The following is a 10,478-nucleotide window of genomic DNA, read 5'->3' as shown; positions in this document are numbered from 1 at the left end:
TGCAAAGTAATTATGAAATGAGCCTAATGGGAGAACTAACCTATTTTCTTGGTTTACAAATTAAACAAGTTAGTAATGGAATTTTCATTAGTCAAACTAAATATATTCATGATCTTTTAAAGAAGTTTGACTTAATGGAATGTTCATCTGCAAAAACTCCCATGGCCACTGCCACCAAACTTGAATTAAATAAGACTGAAAGGTCTGTGGACATTACAAGTTATAGAGGCATGGTTGGTTCACTTTTATATTTAACTGCTAGCAGACCAGATATAATGTTTGCTACATGTCTGTGTGCGAGATTTCAAGCTGATCCTAGGGAGTCTCACTTAATTGCTATCAAGAGAATTTTCAGATATCTCAAGGGTACACCAAATTTAGGAATTTGGTATCCTAGAGAATCTGGCTTTGATCTAATTGGTTATTCAGATGCAGACTATGCAGGTTGCAAAATAGACAGGAAAAGTACAACAGGCTCCTGTCAATTCCTGGGAAACAAGCTTGTATCATGGTTTAGCAAAAAGCAAAATTCAGTCTCTACTTCTACAGCTGAGGCTGAATACATTGCTGCTGGAAGTTGCTGTTCTCAAATGTTATGGATGAGGAATCAACTCCTTGATTATGGACTTCATGTTGATAGAATACCTATCTTTTGTGACAACACAAGTGCCATAGCCATAACAGAGAATCCTGTGCAGCACTCAAGGACCAAGCACATTGATATAAAGTACCACTTCATCAGGGAGCATGTCATGAATGGTACAGTGGAACTACATTTTGTTCCAAGTGAACAACAAATTGCTGACATATTTACCAAGCCACTTGATGAATCAACATTCACAAGATTGGTAAGTGAGCTAGGTATGCTTAATTACTCTTAAAATTCATGTCTTCTTTGCAATTTGATGTGGAGCCTGAAATATATTAGTTGCTAGAACAAATTTGACTTTTAACAAAGTTTATTCCATCAACGGATGTTCCCTATCCGTTGAAAGTCAAAATTGCTCTATCAATGGATATTCATTATCCGTTGAAAGACAAGTATATCTCTGGAACTTTTATCCGTCAACGGATAAAGCTGAAGTACCTTTCAACGGATGACAATTTACATTATCCGTTGAAATGTCACATCAGACGTTTGAGGTGTTTCACAGCCGTTGATTCTATTTTCTTAACCGTTGATACCATACATACATCTGTATGTATTGGTTTTAAAGGTAGTTACTAGAATACTTACAGTTTATTCTTAAACGGCTGAAATTCACTAACACCTATTTATTGATTAATCCTTTATTTATTTTTTTTTTCTTTGAAAGCATATAAGCCCTTCTGATTGTTCATTATTACTTTACGCTTTCTTAGAATTTCAAGCATTTACCATTTTCTCTCTGCAAAACCCTCAAGTTATTCTCTGCAATTTCTACTCACAACAATGGCACCAGTCGTGAAGATTATGTCTCAATCTGGGTTCATCTACGAGAAGAATAATTTCATAGCTCTGGTAGAGAAGAATGAAGCCCACTCAGATTATCACAAAATGATGGACTTCATCAAAAACTGTAAACTTAGCTATGCAATGCTGGAAGCCCCAACGATTTTCTGTGAAGTAGTTGAAGAGATTTGGACAACTGCTGAGTTCAACTCCATGGATATGACTATCTCCTTCACTCTCAAAGGTAAAAATCACTGTATTAACTGTGATGACTTACAAGCATGTTTTAAATTACCTGAGAACAATGCCATGACACCACACACTGATAGTGATGTATCCAGCATGTTAGATTCCATAGGTTACTCTCTTAACTCTGCTAATTTAGGGGGTATTAGACGAAAAGGCCTTAGGAAAGAATGGAGTTTTCTTGGGGATGCCTTCATAAAGGTTTTCTCTGGGAAAATTAGTAATTTTGATGCCATAACTTCATCTCTTGTTAACATGTTCTATATGCTTGTTTCTGATAGGTACTTTAACTTTAGCAACTATGTGATGCTAGAATTAGGTACTAGATTAGGTAACAAAGCTAATAGACCTAATAACATCTATTATGCTAGATTCTTTATGTTATTGGCTAACCATGTTGCTGAAGGTTTAGTCATAATCAATGAGAATAATAAACTCAAGTGCTGGACACAAGAGAAAAGAGTTCTTGCAGACTTGAAGAGAATGGATCTTAACAGCAGTGTGCAATTGGTATATTTACCAATCATGAATGCACCCCAGGTAGGTGAGGTAATTGCTTCTACAACTCCTACTTCTTCCAACCCCTCTATTTCTTTATCTTCTAGTGTGGCCATGAAATCTGTGTCAATGCCCCAACAGATTTCTACCAAGGTCACCAAATCCAAACTTTCAAAATCCAAGACAAAGAAAACCACCTCTGTTGTTTCTCAAAAGACAACAGTTGTAACAACAACCATTAACCCTGAGGGAAGTGATCAGGGTGTGAGTGGTGAGGGGAGGGGTGAACATCAAAGAAACCCCCAGGATAAGGAAGGAGAGTTGAGTGCTTCCCAAGCTAGCCAAGCCCCAGTTTCTCAAAAAGCTGTGGTGGTTGAAAAGGTCTCTAGCACATCCCTAGTAGCATCCTCCCAAAAGGATGTTACTATTGAAAAGAGTTCCCATCCAGGAACACAGAACAAAAGAGGGAGGGACACTAAAGCCAAACACTCACCTACAAAAGCCTTTATTAGAAGAAAGAAGGCTAGAACCCAATCTTCTACACAGGGTGCACACACTGCACAGATACATCCATCTGTCTCTGTGCCTTCTCAAACTCAGTTTGATGTGACTCCAATAAATGTGGAGTCACAGCCCCATTCTCTCACAATAACTACACATCAATCACCAAATACTTCTTCACCATCTCTGGATGTGGATATGCTATTCCCATCAATTCCTGATTCTCCCTCTTTACAACTCAGGGAGGAGCCCCACTCAAATACAGGTGATCATCATCTTTTAGATGATTTGTTGGATCACCCGCAAATTCTTTCAGATATAATTGAAGGATCTGTATCAACACATATCAAATCAATCTATACAGATTCAACAGTTATATCACTTTCAATTTCATCTTCTTTTCCTTCTTCAATGGATATCACTCATCCGTTGACAAGTGGTTGCTCTTCAACGGATAAGCTTAACAGCAGTTATCCGTTGATAACAACAGTTTCAACTTCAACGGATATTCCACATCCGTTGATAGTCTCTACACAAATAACTGAAATGATTCCAAGTGTAGAAGACATGAATACTGTGCAATCACTTTTAGGATTGAGGGCAGGGAGTGAAAATTTGAGTGAGAGGCTGGGTTGCTCCCAGGCAAAAGGAGAGATTGAGAGCACAAAAATGCATGCTATTTCTTCCAGCATGGCAAAAGTCAGTGAGTGGAGTACCACCTTAGAAGGTGAAGGTGAGGGAGTGAGATGTGTGAGCCAGGGGGAGCCCCTGATGCAAGAACATAGAGAAAAAGAGAGAAAAGCAGGTACAGTTGATACAAGGGTGGAACCAGCCATTGCTCATGAGTCAATGATTGTGGATGATGCTGAAAAGGAAAGACAATTTCAGCAACATTACAAAGCTGTAATTGATAACATTTCCTTGGATGCTGACACTTTTACTCATCCTGTGACAGCCTATCAACTGTTGGCTGCTCAGGGCAATGAGGAGGCAGAGAGGACACTACATCTAGTGCACTCAACAGAATCTCTTCAAAGGGATAAAGCTGCTATTAACAGGATGCCTTCTACAGCTGGTGAGCCATCTGAGGAATTTGGAGTAAATTCTGATGATGATGACTCTATTTCTTCTGATGGAAGCATGAACATAGGGGGAGATGAAGACCCTAGTTCCATTCCTAATCTACCTGAATGGGCCCTGACTAAGGAGCATAGAACAGGTGAATTCAATGTCCACCTGGTCAAACAAATCATCACTATTCAACAGGCCATTCAGAACACTTCAAATGCAAATATCAAGGCTATCCTCCAAGCTCACCTGGACTCACTGCATCTCATGAAGTTGCAGAAAGTAAAGCAAGATATGAGTCTAAATGATCTCAGGAAAGATATTGCTGACTTGAAATCCTTCACTTCAGAAAAATTGGATTCAGTCATGCCCTATGGTACTTTGCAGGACTTGGTTTCGAGATTGAAAAAGGAATCAGTTACTGAACAAAGGCTGGCCAAGTTGGAAGACAGAGTTCAAGGAATTGAAGATTCTGTGGCCACCCTTCTTCTCAACCAACAATCTCAAACCAATCTCCTAATGCAGCTGGCAAAAGCACAAGGCTTGACCCCTCTCCTTGATGATAACAAAAAGGGGGAGAATAAAAGGGAAGGGGAAGGAGAGCCCTCTACAAAGATTCAGATATCTAAAGTGCTAGTTCCTGCCATCACTACCTCTCCAATCATTCAAATCAAGGGAAAATCTGATGGAATTGATTTGATTCAGCTAGCAGCAGCTGAAATACAAATGAAAGAACAATGGAGGAGAATTGATGAAAGGTTGCAATTGGTGTTTGGTTCTACACAAAATAAATCAACATCTGTGAAATTTAGCACAAAGATTGAACCAATCAACATGGAGCTCATGCCAGTAGGGAGTCTTAAGGATGGAGAAGCTTCTTCCAAAGAGCTACAAGCTATAATCCTCAAGCCCAATGAAAGATCCAATAAGGACTCAACAAAGAATCCTTTAAAAGAAGTGGACTTTCCTCCTTCAAAAGATGATGAGAACAAGATCTTAGGCAGGAGTATTGCCTATCTCAAAAAGTCCATGGATGAGGCTGTAAGGAGAAATAGAGCTATTATCATTAGAGAGGGAAAGAGCATATGTGTGATGCAAGGACATCCCAAATTCTCAATAGCTAAGAAAGAAGAAGCCAAGCAATTAAAGGCTGACAAAAGAGCACAAGCAAAGCTTGAAAAACAGCTAAAGTCAAGCCAAGTTAAAGAAATGAAAGGAATTGAAGTCAGGGGTGAAGAAAAGATTGCTAACTTAGATGAGGTTCTTGGGAGCATATTTGGTGAAAATATGGAGGAAAGAGAGGAATGGCAGAAGGGAAACAGAAGAAAGGCCAAGGCACACAGAAGGAGTGAAGATAACCCTGAAGATACCAAATCTATATCTAAACCACTACCTTCCATACCTGAACCTTTTGTTACTGATCCCTCTATAAATATCCATGGTGAACCAATCATTCCAAAAGAGGAACCTATTGATTGGGACAACATCACATTGCCTACCTTTCTAACCACTCTTCCACCACCAAAGAAACAGAAAAGAAAACCAAAATCTACACCTCCCACAACCTCTAAGAAATTCACTCAAAAACAAAAACCTAAGCCTAAGTCACCCATTTCTAAAGATGATTATGTTCACATTTGTGACATAAAAGAAATTTCAGACATTGAACTCTATCTGGATGAGCTGGAGGATGTAAGGGGAATAGCTGCCTACAGACAGTTACCAGAAAGATTAGTGTTCAGATATAAAGGAGCTGGGGAAAGAACATGGCCTCTCCACAGGATTCTAAATGAAGGCTACTCTACCTTGATCAGAGTCTTTTCAGCCATCAAAAAGGATTCTGGCTTTACCAGAACAGCCAAGACTGAAATTCTCAACAAGATTGCCAACATAAGGAAGACTTGGAGGGAACCAAATGCTTTGCCCAGAACCTTACTCATACAAGAAAGGGGAACTAAAATTCACAAATCACCTCATTGGTTGATGGAATTTAGAGATGACAAAGGAGTCAGAAGATTTTTCAGACTTGAAGACCAACTCAAGATTGCCAGCAATGAAACTCTCAAAGAAATGCAATCTAAGTTGGATATCAGTGATGAAGATGAAGCTGAATTCTTCAGAAAACTCCAACTCCAAATTGAGGGAAATGACAAAGGGCTAGGAAAGAAAACCAGGGAACAAAGAAGAAAATGATGATTTGCTCAGGCTAGAGGAGCACCCTTGGAAATACTGTAAATCTTCAATTACCTCCTAGTACATACACTTTTGCAGCACTTTTTATATTTCTACTTAGTTTCAATTCAAATATTTGTTAAGTGTTTTGTTATCATCAAGTTAACCCTGAATTTATGCCTACAGTTCTTATAGACATAAATAGGGGGAGATTGTTAGGAATATATGTGCATTAGTTTGATGATATGTTTAACAAAACACTTAAGTAGAAATTTAGTGTCTGTAGCCTCAACGGATAAGACCACTTTGGCTATCCGTTGATGGTGTAGCTTTACTTAGAAATAAGTCTAGTATTGTAGCATATTTCAGTCTCTGTATTTAAAATTGTAATTCTTAGAAGTTGAGAGAAACTATGAGTCATGTTGACTACTAGATGATATGCAGATAGGAAGGCCAATTGTAAATATTTCATGCCTTGTAATTTTGTATAAATGAAGTGGTATCAACGGATGACTTAAAAGACCTTCAACGGATGAGAAGCTAAGCTTCAACGGATGTCTCTAAAGCTTCAACGGATAACATCCTTCAACGGATGAGAGCATCAACGGATGAAAGCTTCAACGGATAACATCCTTCAACGGATGAAGTCATCAACGGATGAAAGCTTCAACGGATGTTCTGCTAATCAGCCGTTGATAAGTGGTAGTTGTACCTACAAGCAGAGGCACGTGGGTTGACAGAGAAAACTGAGATGTGGTAGCCGAATTTCAGGATCAACAGAAAAAGCAGCCGTTCTTCTTTTGTACAAAGTTGCAATAGTCAACAAAGTACTTGAGTGAACAGGAAAAGAAGCAAGTGAAGAACTTATTTTACTATTGTAATTTTATATTGTTTTTCACTTGTACACTTGGTAATATATATGAACCAAGAAGAAGCTAGTAATTAGAGGAATTTTTCCAGAGCTGTTAAGAAATATCTTGAGAGAAAATTCATCTAGTTTGTACTAGGATGCAGCTGTGATCAACATTGTTGAACACAGATTTTCTAATACACCATCTCTGGTGGAACAACAAATCCACCAGAAAAGTTTTTAAGGTCTGTTGTGTTCTTTACATTTGTGCTTGAATATATATCTGTCTGTATTAGCTTAAAGCAATTCACACACTTGTTCTTCTTGAACACACAACTTTATAAACTGCTCAAAACTTGAAAAAGTTTTGAGATTTACATTCAACCCCCCTTCTGTAAATCTCATTGTTAGTCTTCTAGGAATAACAAACTATTTATATATATATAAATATATATATATATAATATACTCGGGAACATCGTCTCCCGGTTTAGAAAATATGTTCACCTTTGGGTCCCCTATACTAAGGGTATACGCAACAACTACTTATCTCTAGCATAGGTATTATGCAACTTATAAGCAATTGAATCAAAAATTAGATATCAAGATTACGAAACAGACATGCATATATACCATATCAGCATGCTCTAATATATCGCAAAATTTGCTAATAACAATCATGCACTTATCACAAGATAATGCATATACATATATTTACATCACAACAACAGTATAACGGGTAGAAAACTTGCCTGAGCGACTGGGGGTGATAAAAGGCTCGGGACGAGTCTGGTAACCTATAAACAACAAGTAAGTTGGAATTAAACCAAAGTCACTTGTAAATCTATACTTTAACTAACTTAGACTCTAACGCTTATTTTGCGCTTACTGATTCTCTTAAGTTACTCGAGTACCCTCGGCTCCACCATTTTTAATAATTTAACCATTACGAGTTTTAAGGCGATTCCTTCGCGAGTGTCTTACCAACTGCCTAACATACTTAACATAATTGTTTCATACATTAATTAACCCTTTAATGTCTTTAACCTATGTTTCAAAGTAAGGCGAGGGGAAATGTTTTGTTCGTGAAACGCCGTTACTTAAAACGGTCGTTTCTCCTAAACCGTACATCGGAACCAAACGAACTACATATCAAAATGAAGTTCGTAACATGAACTATCTAAACATGGCAATGGTCAAAATCTAGCAGGGGGTTCTCGGGTCATAATGTTATGAACAAAAGCAGTCTAAAGTAAATCGGACATTACGACGGCTATGTTTACGCGATTTCCCAATTTTATACCCTTCCAATTCAACCCATAATCAAGCCACAATCACATCCTAATCCAAACTCCATCCATACCACATCCTAACAGCCCCAATCAATTCAATATTAACATTTATACTTATGCTTAAGCTTGAATTTAACTATACTTAAGTTCTTTTAACCAAAACAACAAGATTCACCATCCATTTCACTACCACTCCAACCCAAATTCTAAACCAACAAGCATTAAGCTACTATATCACCATAACAACTAGAATCATCCTATTTAACAAAGTAAAGCTAGGGTTTGGAGATGATATACCTTCCTTGAAGTGGTGTGAGTAGCTAGGAAGCCTTAAGAAGTCTTGAGATGACTTAGGGATGCTTGGATCTTAAAGGAAAAACAAGAAAATCAAGTTAAAATTCTTGAAGTCACTATTCATTGTCTTCTTCATTGATTTCTTGAAGACGATTGTGAATGATTTGGAGGCTTAAACTCATAGAATAGCCATAACTATGCATAAGGAATACTAGGGAATTATCTTACCAATTTAGGAAGCCTTGAACTTGAATTTTGAAAATTGTTTTCTTTGAAAATGGCAAAAACCAAGAGCAAAGGGAGGATGAAGGAGAATTTTGTGTTTTTGTTTTGATGAAAATGAATATTTGCTTGGTTGGTTGAATTAGTTTTGTTTTGTTTTAGGTCAATTACCCATTTACCCTTGATTTTGTGTGGTTAATATTCCACCACATTTCCTTCCCTCTTATGTCATGCTTGCATCACTTTGTGATGTCATCACCCCTCCTTTGTCCTCTTTCTATTGGTTGGATGACACCATCCTCTCTTATCCCTTTGATTAACTTCCTAATTGTTTGCCTAATGACCGCTGATCTGTTATACGGTTCGCTTAACTTTCGTTTTCGTTTATCATTTGAGGGATCATACCCGGGATCTTATTACTTAGGTTCCCTTAACCTTTCTCAATATATTATATTCCTTTTATGATCCTCTCTTATAATCCTTTAATTTAAATCCTTTTTATCCTGTTACCTTTTACTCAATTCTTTCCGTATCTAGTGGATTTCCGGGAAAAACCAAAGTGTTCGGAATTGGATTCTGACGATCTTTACATACACTTATATACCATATAGAGTACTAATAAAATCTCAGAATATCCATAACAGAACCCCTACATAGTGTGGCATGAAAAGTTTGAAGGACAGAACTCTTTTTAGGGGGAAAATTCGATTCCGCAGTCTTCAACATGTTGTGGAGTTCAGGCAAGCTGACATCCAACTTATTCATGTGAAAGTACACAACAAAATGCGAGAACGAACTCGAAAGCGATTGCAAGACCAAGTCTTGGCTCAGCTCCCCATCCATGGCAAAACCAAGTTGTCCAAGACGTTCAATCAAATTGATCATCTTAAGTACATGGTCATTCACAGATGATCCCTCAGACATCCTACAACCGAACAACTCCTTCGATATCTCATATCGAGCTGTCCTCCCTGCCACATCATACAACTCTTGTAGATGCATGAGGATAGTGTGAGCATCCATATGCTCATGTTGCTTCTGTAGCTCAATGTTCATGGAAGCTAGCATGATGCATTGAGCAACATTTGCATCATCTATCCACTTACGATACACAACATGTTCATCATTATGCGCATCGCTAGCAGGTTCAGTAGGCTTAGGTGAGTCAATCACGTATTCCAGCTTCTCAATCCTGAGAACAATTCTCAAGTTTCGAAGCCAGTCAGCATAATTAGGACCAGTCAACTTGTGAGCATCTAGTATGCTCCTGAGTGATAGTGTAGAAGACATGACGTACAAAGTAAATCTGTAAATGATAAACACATAACAACACTTAGAAAATATTCGATTTCATTTCAAAACACTATATGAATCGGGTCTTTATTCATAAGTGGCTCCCACTAGTTTATCTAATTTATTCAACCCCCTACGTGAAAAATTAAGCATTCATAATGCTAGTGGGAATAGGGATCCTACATTCCATTACACAACCCCGGCTGTAGCACGAACCGCCATGTAATGTTCAATAGGCAGACAACTCTTGTCAATTACATCTTATGTTATTCCCTAATCAAACTTTAGCCTCTTGAATAATTGAGTCTCGGTTGTGGCACGACAAACTCAATATTCTAAGTCAAGTCTAACCCAACATTCCATACAGTTGAATCAGTCCCCAAAGGCCCACGGCTGTGGCACGTACCGACCTTTAGATTCTTATTCAATGTACACATCTCTATGTAATAGACAAGTATTTCTTATTTCGAAATCAAAGCCCTCGGCTGTAGCATGAACCGACAATGATTCAAAAATAAGAACTACTTTTCTATCATGTTGGAAGGCTATGACCGACACAAGCCCGTTGTGTCATTGGCCAATTACTACTTGGTATTATTTAATTTTAGAGG

This window comes from Apium graveolens, chromosome 10 (assembly GCF_009905375.1).
Source record: "Apium graveolens cultivar Ventura chromosome 10, ASM990537v1, whole genome shotgun sequence".
In the NCBI taxonomy this organism is placed as follows: Eukaryota; Viridiplantae; Streptophyta; class Magnoliopsida; order Apiales; family Apiaceae; genus Apium; species Apium graveolens.
This window is presented reverse-complemented; position numbering follows the sequence as displayed.